The 15,824-nt window shown below is 36.2% G+C and overlaps 1 long non-coding RNA gene across 1 annotated transcript; it reads right to left on the reverse strand.

The window, feature by feature from the left end:
* On the reverse strand, positions 1-15,182 carry LOC148125176 (uncharacterized). The gene is made up of 3 exons (XR_015744512.1): positions 15,044-15,182; positions 6,260-6,310; positions 1-657 (listed from the first exon to the last, which is right to left on the reverse strand). It is a non-coding gene; the product is annotated as an uncharacterized LOC148125176 (long non-coding RNA).
* Positions 15,183-15,824: the final 642 nt, after the last annotated feature.

Consider the following 15,824-nt stretch of genomic DNA (forward strand, 5'->3'; position numbering starts at 1 on the left):
CAGTGATCATTTATTCTTCATATCACGAAAAGAAATTAAAAATAATTGTAATTTCTTAATCATCATGAAAATCAAGCTTCTCTGGCTTGATGGTCTCCAAATGTTACTGACTGTGAGATATTTATTATTCTAACCTGGCATAGCTTTGCTGGTTGAAAATTCAAGAAGTTTCAGTACCAATGTATCCATCATTACTAAACTGGTAAACAATGATTCATATATCAGGAAAACAAGTCAAGATGGAACATACCACTTTTTGCATTACTGCTGGGAAATGGACAAAAACGTGAAATGAAATCTAATCAATATGAAAGTATCCAATACTTGTCTAAGGGAAGAAGGTTCAGCCAATTTCATGCTACATAAAAGAATTAAAGAATAATAGAGTTGGAAGATCTTCTAGTCCAACTCCGCACTCATGCAGGGGACCCCATACCATTCAAGACAAGTGGTTGTCCAGTCTCTTCTTAAAAGCTTCCAGTGAAGACAAGCTGTTGCACTAGTTGATTGTTCTCACTGTTAGAAAATTTCTCCTTCGTTCTAGGTTGCTTCTCTCCTTGATTAGTTTCCATCCATTGTTTCTTGCTTTCTGGTGCTTTAGAAAATAGGTTGATCTCTTCTTCTTTGTGACAGCTTGTTCTGACCCAGCCGAATTCTCTGAAAGCAAACAAAGATAAACTCAAAAACTCAAACTTTCATGGCTTTAATCTACAAGTAAACCTCTTTGTAGATAACAGATGGTTTGCAGCCAATTAGTCCAATTAGCAAAAACCTTGGCAGAAGTCTTCACATAAATCAGAGTCTGTAATTACAAAGGCAAAAACCGTTTGAAACCAGGCTTATATTCCCTGGAGGGAGTGGCCATTAATTAGCATTCTTACTCCTGAGTTGCCTATGCTGCTCTTCCATGAATCATCCTGCTCTCACCCACACCTAGCACAGGCTCTTCGGGAATATCCGCCTCATTGCTGCCGGCTAACCACAACACAGCTTCTCAAATATTGGAACACGGCTATTATGTCACCCCAGTCCTTCTTTTCATTAAACTAGACATACCGAATTCCTGCAATCATTCTTCATATGTTTTAGCCTCCAGTCCCCTAATCATATTTATTGCTTTTCTCTGCACTCTTTCCAGAGTCTTAACTTCTTTTGTATAATATGGTGACAAAACTGGATGCAGTATTCCTAGTCTGGAAATGCGTCTTGATTCTCAGTTGTCATAGGACATCAATGTAGCTTTGGCAAGGAATATAGGTTGTCCTTGACTGGATGACAATTGACCCCAAAATTTCTGTTGCTAAGTGAAGTGGTTGTTAAGTGAGTTTTGCTCCATCTTGTTACCTTTCTTGCCACAATTGTTAAGCAAATAGCTGCAGTTGTTAAATTAGTACTATGGTTGTTGAGTTAATCTTGCTTCTGCATTGACTTTACTTATCAGAGGGTCACAAAAAGGGACTCTGGGATATGACCCTGGGACACTGCAACTATGATAAATATAAGTTGTCAACTCATGTAGCATCCCTGACCTGTTCTCAAGTTGCCATAGGCAAGGGGATGGGGAATCGAACCTCGCACTTGCGTTTCAGTCAAAACAAAGCACATTCCAGCCGTCAATGTCAAGGTCATCTCTACAGAAACCCACAGTGGCCAGAGGGAGGGAGTTCTACAAAATTGCTTTGTTGGGGAATGTGACTGATGACACATCTTGGGGAGAGGGCGAAACAGGGTCAGAGCCAAAGCATGAATTAAGTGAGGTCAGAGTTAGCTCCACTTGGTCCGTTTTGACATGAAGCTCCTAATAAATAACTGGATTTCTTTTGACACTTGGCCTGAGGCTCATGATTTAATTGGGGCATCAATCAGAACCCTGACATAACTTAGTTGCCAAGTGTCTGAATTCTGTACATGTGTCCAGGGATATGCTGCAACAGTAAGTGTGAAAAATAGTTATGAGTCACTTTTTTCAGTGTTGTTCTAACTTTGAACAGTTATTAAATTGTTGTAAGTTGAGGACTGCTTGTACATTGGATAGTCATTCTTAAACAACTTTTCTTCTAGTAGTCCTCCAACTGCTAGCCCAACTTACTCAGTCAGTACTGCTGAGTCCTATAGCCCATTTCTCCAAGAACTCCAATACTTAGTGTGGTCCTTTTTGACCTAGAGCAACACCAATCCACTATGGTTTCTGTAAATTACATCTCACCATGTTGTTTATGGGAGAGGCATTCTACATCTGGCTGTTGTCTCATATGGCTGAACATCTGGCTTAACTTTCATCATCTTCAGAGCCTGCAAGCTACACAACCATGTTCAGGTTGTGCCTCACTGGGGACAAGGATTTTTATCTTCATTGTCCATATTATTGCCTGTGGAGATTCTCATTAATCCAGGTCATGGTTGTCCCATAGGTGCTTTTTCAAGGGGCAACTGGACTTGTTTTTCTTTGAAGACTTTTTGCTTCTTATCCAAGAAGCTTCTTCAGCTCTGCATAGCTAAATGTCTATGGAAATCCTCAGTCATCCAGTCACCAAAGGTGCTTTTTCAAGAGACAACTGGACTTTCTTGTTTTACTTCAGTTCTTCAGAAGCTTCTTGGATAAGAAGTAAAACGTCTTCAAGGAAAAATAAAGTCCACTTGCCCTTTGAGAAAGCACCTTTGGGATATCCATTATTATTATTATTATTTCCCTTAAAAAATAGATTAACCTAAATGTATACCTCTATTTTACAACATGGCTTATTCAAAACTATTTCCCTGGATAAATGTTAATGAACTACAAAATCTGTAGATACCAATATGCAAGTGCTGATGAAAATTACCTGGAAATTAGATACAATTAACAACAGAGGTGTTTATGCAGATTATGGTATGGGTGTTTATGTGGTATGTGTGTTCCTGCTGCTTGAAATAAATATGAATGGCACTTAGTGGTTAAGATACTTTTTGTATTACAAAAGAAATGAAATAAATCCAACGATTGTTTGAAGACAAGCTGCACAGTAGAAAACTAAATGAATTTTGGATCTCTGTGGAGTGCTTGGAACAATGGTAAATCACTGATTTAGGCTGGTTGATAGTCTAAAAGAACCAGTGAATATTTATGTTTATTTAAAAAACATTACAATAATGTAATATATGTTGTGATATCCAGACATTTTCAAAAGGCTGATCAAATATATTTGCACTTGTATGTTTTCAAATATTGTACTTTGTATATACTGCTTGCCCATTGTGTATACCACTTACATTCAAAGTAGGCAGAACTATTAATTTGTTAAAAGATCTAGTAGGATTTTTATTTTTTTAATTTCTAGCCAACACTACAGTGTATGCACTGGGCAAAGGAAATGACTGCCCCAAATTGCATAGTGACTGTCTATGGCTGAAGGCAGATCTTAATCTGAGTTTCCCTGATATTTGTCCATCTCCATAAGCTCTACACCATAAAGTCTCATTACTTTGTCCAGCTGAGGAATGCAATGAGGTTTCCCAGATTTCAGAATTGACTAGGGCAATTATTTTAGACAGTGAAACTGGGACTTTATTTGGGAACTCCTCCTAACAGAAAATTGGAATCCACCTTCACAGGTTGAACACATTTGGGGAAAACTTTTAATGGGAATATACTTAGAATGTGGAGTTTTACTCCTTATTATGGACACCACTGGTTTCACACAGTTTTAAAAGATAGAGGTGAATCTACAGCTGCATAGCATATTTTATTTCATGTTTGAAATTTGCCAAAATGCCCGAATAGTGGGCATTGTGTGGTAGCCATGTGTATTATAAATATTTGTGTATGCTTTCATTGTCTTATAGGTCAAAAAAAGGAAGGGCGAGAGCGAGGTTTCATTTTACATACACATCAAATATTAATAAAATTAAATTTGCACTTGCTCTCTTTTATGGCCACAGCTGTTAGAATCCAGATGTTTATTTAAAATATTTTGCCATCTTGTCCTAAACACATGAGTTCAAATTAATTCTAGTTCATTCCATCAGAGTATTTCATCGTAAATTATTTATGATTGACGTGGATATTTACCTAAACAAACTGAATCATCTTATATGTTGAATGCGATGGAGTGGAATGAAGAGGAGAGGAGAGGAGAGGAGAGGAGAGGAGAGGAGAGGAGAGGAGAGGAGAAGGGAAGGGAAGGGAAGGGAAGGGAAGAGAAGAGAAGAGAAGAGAAGAGAAGAGAAGAGAAGAGAAGAGAAGAGAAGAGAAGAGAAGAGAAGAGAAGAGAAGAGAAAACTTCATTTGGCAAAGGTGATTAGACACATAAGGAATTTGTTCCAGTGGAGAAGCTCTCGGCATACATGTAAAGCAACAGAGTAATAATAATGATAACAATAAGAAGGGGTGGTAGAGAAGATGAGAAGAATAATAGTACAGCCATGCTATATGGATAAATATACTTAGGTATAAAACAGTGGGAGTTAGATGTTCGACATAGAAGGAAAAACTGTCTCTGGGTTCCCTTGTTTTGGCATGCAATGCCCTGTAATGGCATCCCAAGGGGAGGAGTTGAAACAGCTTTTGTCCAGGATGTGAGGAGTCTGTAGGTATTTTCTCAGTCATATTCATAATTAATTAGGAATCCTCCCCTGTGTCATTGCTTCTAAAAGACGAAGTGCAGAAGAGATTTATTTTAACGATTTCTATGATGTTTTTATTTGGGAAAAACAAATTCCAGTTACAAAATGTCTTCAACTATTTCCTGAAAATTTACAATCCGAGGTGCTAGGTAATTTGTGGCCATCAAAATGTTGTTCAACTGTTATTGTCCTCTAGCCAATGCATCTTTAGTACTGGATGCAGCTGCACTGTCCCAAATACATTCAATGCAGAGGTGGCATTCAGCAGTTCTGACCAGTTCTGGAGAATCGGAAATTTTGAGTAGTTAGGAGAACTGGCAAATAGCATCTCTGACTGGCCCCACCTCCATCTATTCTCTGTCTCATGAGTCCCAGCTGATGGGCTGGGTCTTCTTTTGTTGCCCTGTACAGGAGAATGGAGCTGGAAAGCAGGTTAGTGGGGTGGGGAGGGAATAGGATTTTTCAGTAACCTTCCCCCAGGAGGGGGAGGGAATGGGGGTTTTACAGTATCCTTCCCCTGCCATGCCTACCAAGCCATGCCCACAGAACTGAGAGTAAAAAAAAGTGAATCCCACCATAATGCATAAACTGGGTGTGGTCCTGAACTCCCAGCTTTTGCTGAAAGAGCAGGTGACAGCCATGGCTAGAACGGCCTTTGCATAATTTTGCGTTGTATATCAGTCATTCCCATTCCTGGACTTGGAGGCCATCCTCACAATCTTCTCATACTATAGTCAACTCCCAGATAGACTTCTGCAATGTATTCTACCTGGGACTGCCCTTGAAGAGTATTTGTAAAATTCAGTTGGTGCAAAATGTGGCAATGCGGGCAGTATCTCTTTATCATCACTCTCTCTCTCTCTCTCTCTCTCTCTCTCTCTCTCTCTCTCTCTCTCTCCCTCCCTCCCTCCCTCCCTCCCTCCCTCCCTCCCTCCTTCCGTCTGTCGATCTGTCGATCTATCGATCTCATTTAGAATTAGCTCACAGAAACATACTTTTATTTTATTTATATGCGATGAGGGCAAACCTTCGGGCTGCTCTTACTACTGACTGTTGTGTTCAGCTTAAGGTCTTCCTTGTGTAGCCTATTTATTAGATTTTCAGTTTAGAACTTAGTATTATGAAACTAATTTGTATAACTATAATATAAATAATACTTAGTATTATCATACTAATTTATATAACTATATGATTAGTATTATGATCTTGGTGCATTTTAATGATTTAATGTCTTAATGTTTTAATGACATTAAAGATTTATCATTTGTAGTATTGTGGTAATGCTTTTTTGAATACTTGCACAATCTATGTTGTCAGGATATCAGAGATGAATAGCAAAATAATTTATATAATTCACTAGCACTTATTAAAAAATAGTTAGATGTAATGTTGTTGTAAGCAGAATATTTATGTTAATCTGAAACAATTCAGCTCAGAGTTTAGCTGTAACAAACACAGGTATAATCTCCCGAACAACATTTTATACAGTCAGGTCAGATTCTGAACAAATCAATTGAAAACTATGGGCCATTACTCCCTCATAAATTTGTTTATTAGTACCAAAGCAGTGGGATTTATGACTAGTGTGCTAATACAGGATATACTGGCAAGAGGACATTTCCATTTTTAATGTGACCTTTGCTAGAAAAGAAAATACCTGCATAACTTGTTTGTGGGTTAGTTGTAGCTGTTGTCCAGATAGTATGTTCTATTAAAAGAAATTAGTATTAATAGAAATTAGTCCTATCAACACTCCAAATCAGGAGAATAGAGACAAATTTACTAAATTAAAATAATGAGGGGGGGAGGGAGGGAGGGGGGAGAGAGAGAGAGATCAAACTGATTCTCACAAGGCCACTCCATGGCTGATTAGACTTTTATCAACACTCAGAATAAAACGGTGAGAAATGTGTTGGCATCATGGAAAGTTATTGTGAAGTTGAACAAAAGTAACCTTTTCCGCCTTTAAGAATCTCTTTCAAATCAGAATGTATAGACTGAGAGAAATTATCTGGAATGTGCATCCACCATAAATTTTACTTCTGGATTCAATTTGCTGCTTCAGGAAACAGCCAAGATCTGTTTGCTTCTTAAAGGAATAAAATGGAATTTATAGATGCACTAGATTGTTCTGAAAGAGTTCAATAAAATTAAGTGCAGAGATTTTGCAAGCTCCTTTGACTTTTATTTTTTTAATGTAAATCTGTAATATTTTTGAGTAAGATAACATTAGATGGATTTAGATGGGTTTTTTTTCTCATGAATATATTGTGTACATGTTATATGTCAGACTGATATACTCAGTCCGAAATATAATATGTATGCGTATACCATGGACAGCAAAAGTAACTAACAGATAGATGTTAAATTGCACAAAATCAAACACATCACTTGGACTTAAAATCATAAGACTACATCTGATTTATTTTGCCCATGTCATGTGTGCAAATTCTTTGGAGAAGTCAATGATGCTGGGAATGGTTAAGGGAACAAGAAGAGGCAAGCAAAAAACATGCTGGTTTGATAATATCAAATCTGATGAAAAATTGGTGGCACAGTGGTTAGAATGCAGTACTCCAGGTTAATTCACTGCCCACTCCATGAGTTCAATTCTGAGTGGCTCAAAGTTGATTCAGCCTTCCATCCTACCAAGGTAAGTAAAACAAGGACCCAGATTGTTGAGGGCAATATACTGTCTCTGTAAACCACTTAGCGAGGGCTGTAAAGCACTGTAAAGTGGTATATAAGTTTAAGTGCTATTGCTATTGCTATCCAACAACTGAAAGAAGCTATGTTTGACAGAGCACTTGCCTCTTCAGAGCCCTGGCCTATTAAGTTGCCAAGAGTCAATCACAACTCAATTTTAAAAATAAAAACAATATACAGACATTTAATGACAATTGTCTAAATGTTTGGTCAAGGGAACAATACAGTTCATCCCTAATGTTTGGCAAATAATGGGTCTTAATATTGCAGATATTTTAAAAATGCCCCTTGGTGACACAAGCAAGCCAACAAACAGGCAAAAACAAAACGAGTTAAAACTATGAAATTGCAAAAAAAAAGATAGGCAATGCCTTTCAGTCTCAGTTCCTTTACATTTTGATTTTTAAAAAGGCCTTGTAACTGTGTTGGCAGGAAACTTTGGTGGTATTTGTAGGCAAAGAATACCACCAGAACAGCCCTCCTAGAAGGACTAGAGACAATCTGATAGAACACTATCTGTGACTGGAAAATAATCCATTTGTCCTACAGATTAACTTTTATTTTTCCCTTCTGTTTAGTTTTCCTTTATCTTTTGATATTCCAATGTCAGACTTCTCTGATCACAATCACAACTCATCAGTGGAGCCCACTTGTAAAAACATTGAATGAGACATCATTCACTCAGTTTGACTTTGGATTTGGCCAACTATCCATATGACATATGCATGCAAAGACAAAATAGCACATGTGGTATGGTGGAGATTCAGAAATTTTCTATCATTTTCTGATTTCAGAAAATGACAGAAAAGGGTTCATAACTTTTCTCTTGCAGAATATTCATTCTTTAAACATAACTACAGAAGATCCAGGCATGAATTTTTTTACCATCCATGTAGTTCTGCCTTTAGATATTGAAGCATATGTTTTTTTTTGTTCTTCACAAACCAAAATTATGAAAATGCCACTGGTTTCCTGAAAGGCATTGCACATTACAACAACCTGGTTTAACAACTCTGATCAGTTGTTTGAAACCTGATAACAGTAGGTCAGAGAGGGAGAAATGATATTTCCTTCCTACTATATCTCTTTTAATGTATGCTGATAAGTGTACATTTAAAGTGTCAATAAAGTTATCCTAAATCTTAGCTCCAAGTCTAAATAAAGATAACTATTTTCAGAAGACAGATGCTAAATTCCATATCAAACTTTCCATTTTGCCATCCTCAGCAATTTCTTTGTCTTTATTTATCCTGGAAATAGCTAACATACCTATCATGTTAACTAATAGCGTGTCCTTACAAAGGAGGGGGAGGGGCAGAGCAGGGAACCTATTTATTTTTATTTTATTTTGTTAGATCTTGGAAGGGAAAAGTGGGAAGAAAAAATAAATATTTTTCTTGTAGGAAATAAGCCAAAAGAGACATATTTCAAATTATGAGAAACCAGAGAAAGGAAGAGGAGAAAAAGAAATCTCTTGTCTGTTTTCCATAATAGACTTTTGGACAAATGGGGCTAGGAATTCAAGCTTCTGGAGAAACATCAGAAATTGTACATAATTCAAAACAGAGAGCAGCAATAACCATTCTGGCAAAAAAGGTTTTCTGTCTTTACACATGAAAACCTGGAAGATCTACATACTAAGAAGAGAGCTCTTATTTGAAATTATTCAGCCAAGTTTTATTAATCATATTCTATGAGTGTTGCATAAACTTATAGAGAACCTGATACTTTGTTAGATTATTTTTAGATCTGTATAAACTGTGTTAGAGGTTGGGATATAAGCTCTTATCCAAGATCAGAAAGAGAAAAAAATACAGAAAATACGACAAAATCGCTCTCTCTATGTTTTGGAAGACCTTAACTATGTAACTTTAGAAAAATCCTGTGAATTCTATGTGAAAGCAAATTTGATCAGACATCTGGAGTGGCTTTATCAGTTGGACATTTAATTGTCCTCTATTTTTGCATTGTGTGAAATTTACTCTAACTTGCTTAAGTTAAGAATATGTATGACTTCAACACATAGCAGTGGAGACTGGAACTATCCAAACACCTCATTACCCTTATATGTAACAGGTAACACCACGATGGAAAACGAAAGAAGTCACAGCAATATTTTTAGACAAAGCTGTCACAAAGTGGAAGAATTCAAGTGGGGGCAAATGCTGACATGTGAAAAGTAGCTTGCCTTGCCTTTCCACCTCTTCACCCCCTCCCCCTCCAAAAAAAATCAAGCCCAGAAAAAAAAAATGTCACAAAATGTCTTTGTACTTCAAGAATCTTAAGGCATTAAACTGCCAGAAAACCTCTTGTGGAAAATTGTCATTTCTTCTATGTTAATTGTATTGCTGCCACAGTACAGATTCAGAGGAGTGAAGTTTCTAAAATTAAAGAAAAGGGATATTTGATTCCTTTAGGTGACACATACTTTTATTTTATAAGCAGTAATATTTTAGATGTATGCTTACACAGTCAATTAACATACCATTATAATGGCTTATAACTCCTTCTGGTGTTGGCGTTTTATCACAATGTTTTGATTTTACTTTCACGATGTTTTTAACTTTTGTTGATCATTGAACAAATACTCTACTACTACTATTACTGCTATTAATTTTGGTGCAAACATGGTTGAATCAAAATATTTCTTCCTGAAACCGTCTTAATTCATTTGGATTTTTTAGTTCTGCTTATACACCAACACCATTAATTTCTCTTTGAACTGGCAAATTTACCCTATTTTAATTAAATAGGCTATTTTATTTAATTGGCTAACTTACCCTGTTATGGATAATTGTCTCTCTCTCTCTCTCTCCTCTGTATCCTCCATGAATATTAATAAAAAAAATAAAGACTTTGTGTTTGTGTGTACATATACATGCACCCTACAGTGTGTTCAAGTTTGTATAATCTGATACCTCATTTTCAAAGCACTCACATTTAGCTGTCATATATTTAAAAAAAACATGATATTTTTAGCCAAAAGGCACAACTTTACATATAATCATCTATTCTGCCAGGGTATTGGCATAGTTGAGGAAAATATACAAATTTTATGAAGCTTCATAATGTCTTTTATTGATTGATTCCCTAGATTCACAATAAGCAAATAAACTTGATTAGAGGAAATTTAGAGATTTCTCCAGAAGTGCAGAAGATTGAAATTTACCTACAGCCCTAAAAAATATTTGTCCTCACCCTGGGCAGGTAAACATATTTAACTAGTTCACAGTTCAATATCTAGTTTCAGCTACATTTTGAAAGCCCCAGAGTCCTATTTTCTGAGGCTCTGTTGATTTCATTTGTGATATTTTATGTTGTTAAATTTTTGGAGAAAATGCCTACTGAAAATAAGGAATTCTACTAAAAGTTGATATGACATTAGTTTCTATTCAATGGCAGTTTTCTAACTCTCTGCTTAATGAGAATAGTTGTGAGAAAACATTTGATGAATGAACTCTGATCTATGTCACAAATGCAGCTTGCAGATGAAAGGTTAGTAATATTATTGCTGTCACATTTCACTTTTTTCATTTCAGTTCTGTTAGGGTTTTTTTCTTTTAGTTTTAAAGGCAGAAGTCCTCACAGAATAATTGATCTCAGTTAATATATAACCCTCTGTTATCTGCTTTATAAAGAAATGGCAGCAACCAGAATACTCATCTGTCCCCCTCTTTATCAACTACTACTTTCATTCTGTTATTATTCAAAGAATGACATAATTAATTAATTAAAATAATAAATAAATTACAACAGCATAGAGCCAGTATGGTTGTATGTATATGGTTAAGGGAAGAGTGTCAAACTCACCACATCACATTGCTTTCACATGACGTTTCATGATATTTTCCCCCTTTGCAGAGCTGGGGTGGGCATGGCCTATGCATGACACATCTGGGCCATGGGCCACCAGTTTGACACCCCTGGGTAAATGTTGTCCTAGAAACCAAGAGACTATGAAGTTCCTCCTTAGGCATAAAAAACTGGCTTAGTGACCTGGGCCAGTCCCCACCTCTCTCTCAGCCTAACTCACAAAATAGGAGGTGTGTTGGATATGTTTGTCACCTTGAGTTATTTGTAAAAACAATACAGGCAAGATAGAAACAAATAAACAGGAAGGAGTATTGGTATGTTTGCCATTTTGAGTTATATATGGGGGGAAAAACCCACAGGATAAAAATATAAACAAACATCACCAACTGTAAAATAACCCACATTTGACAAAACCACAATATGATCCCTGTGGTCTTGCAAGAAAGCAAGAAATCTGCATGGATATTTGGGGGGCTAAGACTTTGGATTAAAACATGTCAGCAGGTCATTCCTAAGAACTCAATATTTGATGCGTTTGGGGATTATTTTGAAGATTCCCTTCATTTGTCTCCTTTGGGACTGATGAAACCGAGACACTTTAATTTTATAGTTGGACTAGGGGGAAAAAAAAGGAATGGAGAAAAGTAGATGTTTGGAAAATGCAAGCTGTTTCTAGGTTACACCAAAATGCAGAGTAATAATATTTCCATACCATCAATTTTAAACCCTCTGAAAGTCAATATATAATCAGTAATCATTTGAATCTTTTTATATATAACCTTTCCTTCATTAATAACTTTGACAATAAACTCAGGTTATTGTTGTCAGAATCTTTAGAATTCTCCAAGGAGCAAGATGAGGAGCTTTCTTTTGTGGAAAGCTGCTCTTTTATTTCATGCAGAAAAAACACTTTGTTTTTTGACACTCTTTGAAAAGAAATTCAGATGTGCACATCGCTGTAGGCTTTATGTAACTTTTGAGAGAACAATTAACCTTTAATTGAATCACTTGCTACTCATTATGTGCCTTTCTTTAGGAGAATTTTGTCTTCTTTTCTTTCTTCTCTGGGGATATGATCTTTTTTTCAGTCCTTAAATGTGACCGAAAGGAAATGGCTCCTTTACAGATTGTAACTCCTAGTTACTAAACTATTGCCACGCTCAACTTCAAACTACTGAAATATTCAATTGCTTCTCCTGATTTAATAACTAAGTTTCCTTATGCAAAGTCAGACCTTTATGTCTTCAGTTTATCAAGATCAAAATTGACTACTGAAATTACTTCTTACCATGGTCTCAGATGGAAACCTTAAGACTGTTACCCATTTTATTAGAGATGTTAAGGATTGAATCTGAAAACTTCATTCTACAAACAGTAAGTTACACTGCAGCTCTGAAAACAACAATTGGATTATTGAGAAGTAAATAAAGAAATACATAATATAACTGTTTTAACTTTACTCTAAAAAAAGCCATATTAAAGAAATGGTGGTGGTTGCCAATAATTCTGGAATGCATTCATTAGGTTTCTGGGTGAAGAAAATGGTAACATAGACATTTCCAACATAGAGACAACATAGTGACAGCGAACAGACTGGGAGCAAACTTCGTCCAATGGAACACATCCAGACAAGAGGATTGTCCACTTGTGCTCTGGACAGCTGCTCCTCAGGATAATATTCACCCCATATGTCTTTGAGTACCAAGAGACAAGGAGACCCATCAAGTTCTCAACTGCAGTGGAGCCTACAAGGACAATTAGTTTCCAACCTCATTTTCTTATGACATTTGTTTCCATCCAATGTCATTTTCTTTTCACCTTTGGATTTACAACTATTTTACAGTTAAAAGAGCCCTGGACAGGTATGTGTATGTGTAAATTCATATAAGACTTAAGGTAACATTAGAATGCCATTCTATGAACCCATGATAGTCAATTCCCCTGCCAAATTTTCATTTGTTTTTGCTATTTACAGTTTCTCCCACTTGATACGGATTGTGAAACTAACTCCCAGAGCAACCAGTTAAGAGGAGTTTTGGACAGGATCATAGAAAGTTCAGAGAAATATGATCCCAACACAACTTAAAGATGTTACATTGAGGAAGGTAGTTTTGGAAGAAGTTTCACAAACATTGATTTCTGTTTGGAAAGTGTCCTACTGTACTTCTCGATGCTTTTTATTTGGTAGTTACATAATTGGTTTCTTTGCATGGGTCTGCCTTTTTTGATCTGATCATTAAGTCTTCACTTATCCCATCAACTTTAAGAGTTGCAAATCTAATCTTACAAAGCTTCTCCTCTGGTAATGCTGATTTGCAAACTAGGGCATACAAAACCTTTGCTAAACCAATACTTGAATACAGCTCCACTGTCTGGAATCTGCACTATATATCAGACATTAATACAATTGAGCTAGTTCAAAAGTATTTTACAAGAAGAGTACTACACTCCTCTGTTTGCAACAAAATACCCTACACCACCAGACTTGAGATTCTAGGCTTAGACAACCTTGAACTACGCCGGCTAAGATTGGATTTAAGCATAGTACATAAAATTATCTGTTACGATGTCTTACCAGTAAATGATTATTAAGGTTTAACAACAACAACAAAAGAGCACACAACAGATATAAACTTAATTTAAACCACTCCAAACTCAATTGCAGGAAGTATGATTTCAGCAACAGAGTGGTCAATGTCTGGAACTCACTTCCTGACTCTGTTGTCACATGCTCAAACCCCCACTCCTTTTCCCTCAAACTAACCTCTGTTGACTTCACCTCATTCGTAAGAGGCATGCATAAGTACACAATTGTGCCTACAGTCCCTGTCCTATTGTCTCCAACTATTCATACCTATTTCATGTATTTATACTTATATTTATTCTTATTTCTATTATATTGTAAGCATTTGACAAATCAAATAAATAAATAAAAATCACCAATTTCAAGTTGAAGTGACAGAGCTATGTCCATTGCTTCAACTGGGTCTTAATTATTTCCATACTATTGTGGTAGAATCTTAGCTGTTCACCGCTCAGCACATGATTCATAGTGACATTTCCCTGTAATCATTATTTCTTCTTTTAGTAATTATGAAGATGCAAGATTCGTATTTCATAAACCATCATCTTTTGAGAAATAGCATTACCACTGTCAAATAGAGAAAGGCTGACCTCAACCTTTTATCAGCCCAGCTTCAGAAAGATAGATTGCCATAATGAAAGACAGACATGGAGGAGACAAAATGGCAAATAATATGAAAATCATAGTAAGGCTGTCTTACTACAATCCCTGTTCATTAAACAATAAAGAAGTCTTCTTTTGCAGTGAGCAGAAAAGATTGATACATGATATGGAAAATGAAAACTGAATAAGCCAACTATAATAACAGCAATCAAATTACTAGTAACTAAATAAAACTTCCTCATTCAGTGGAATTGCATTTCTAACTAATAAATACTGAGGTCTTCTTATCCTTTGCTTATAAGCTTTTTGAGTCATCCAGTTCTCAAAAATAGAATATGTTCAATGGATATTGATTGCCTCTAAGTGGGACGGTTTGTTCCTTCTAACAGCACAAAATGTAAAACCACCGAACCGGTCAGATCCCACCCCTGAGAACAACCACTCCTTACTAACACTGATGTTACCCAGTTAGGGTAATGAAATGTCTGCAAGAAAACAAACAAGCTCAAACAACATCAAGTACCTCTCAAATTCAATCTGTGCAGAAATAAAGCAGTTCTGTTTACTTTTTCTTCTTCTTTCTTGATAGATAAACGGATGATAGATAGATAGACAGACAGACAGACAGACAGACAGACAGACAGATAGATAGATAGATAGATAGATAGATAGATAGATAGATAGATAGATCAGAATTTTCATTGCTAAGCAAGATGGTTGTTAAGTGACACTCACCAGATTTTACAACCTTTTTGCCAGAGTTGTTAAGCAAATCACTAGAGCTGTTAAGTAAATCATGCAGTCCTTAACAAATCTGAATTCTTCCATTAACGCTCCATGTTGGAAGCTACCTGGAAAGATCACAAATGGTGATCACATAACTCTGGACTCTGCATTCATTGTAAATATATGTCAGTTGCCAAGCACCTGAATGCTGATCACATGATGGTAAGGATGCTACAACAGTTTAAGTGCCAGGACTGGCTGTAAGTCACTTTCTTCAGTGCCATTGTCACTAAACAAATAGTTGTAAGACACGCACTACCTGTATTGCAACGAAAGGCAGTTTAACCAGTTTCTAAATTCAAAGAGACAATTACTTTTCCATGCTATCCCATTTCGTCTTGGGTAATTTTGTTTATGAAAGAAATCTGCTTAAAAATAATGTATTGTTTACACATTTGAAAGGGGATAAATATCAAGCTACAAAATCGCAGCTGGAAATCTTAGTTAGGATTAATTAATTTAATTCCTTATTCAGAATTCACCTTATTTAGCCATTGATTCTCAGAGAAGGCTTGATATGATATTGATGTGATCTCTACACTGAAGCAACAAATGAACCTATGTATACACAGATACCAATCTTATCATACAACTCCACAGTGTAAATTTATCCTTTTCCTTTTACCAAGTCAATTGTCATGATGGCCTTTGGAAGCATCTGATCTGTCTGGGCATGGAAGTTCTCTCTGGCTTAGCAACTGCTGGTTCCTGTCTCAATGACTTTATTTCT

The sequence above is a fragment of the Pseudonaja textilis genome, chromosome 8, assembly GCF_049901715.1.
Source record: "Pseudonaja textilis isolate UNSWEBS1 chromosome 8, rPseTex1.2, whole genome shotgun sequence".
Classification (NCBI taxonomy): Eukaryota; Metazoa; Chordata; class Lepidosauria; order Squamata; family Elapidae; genus Pseudonaja; species Pseudonaja textilis.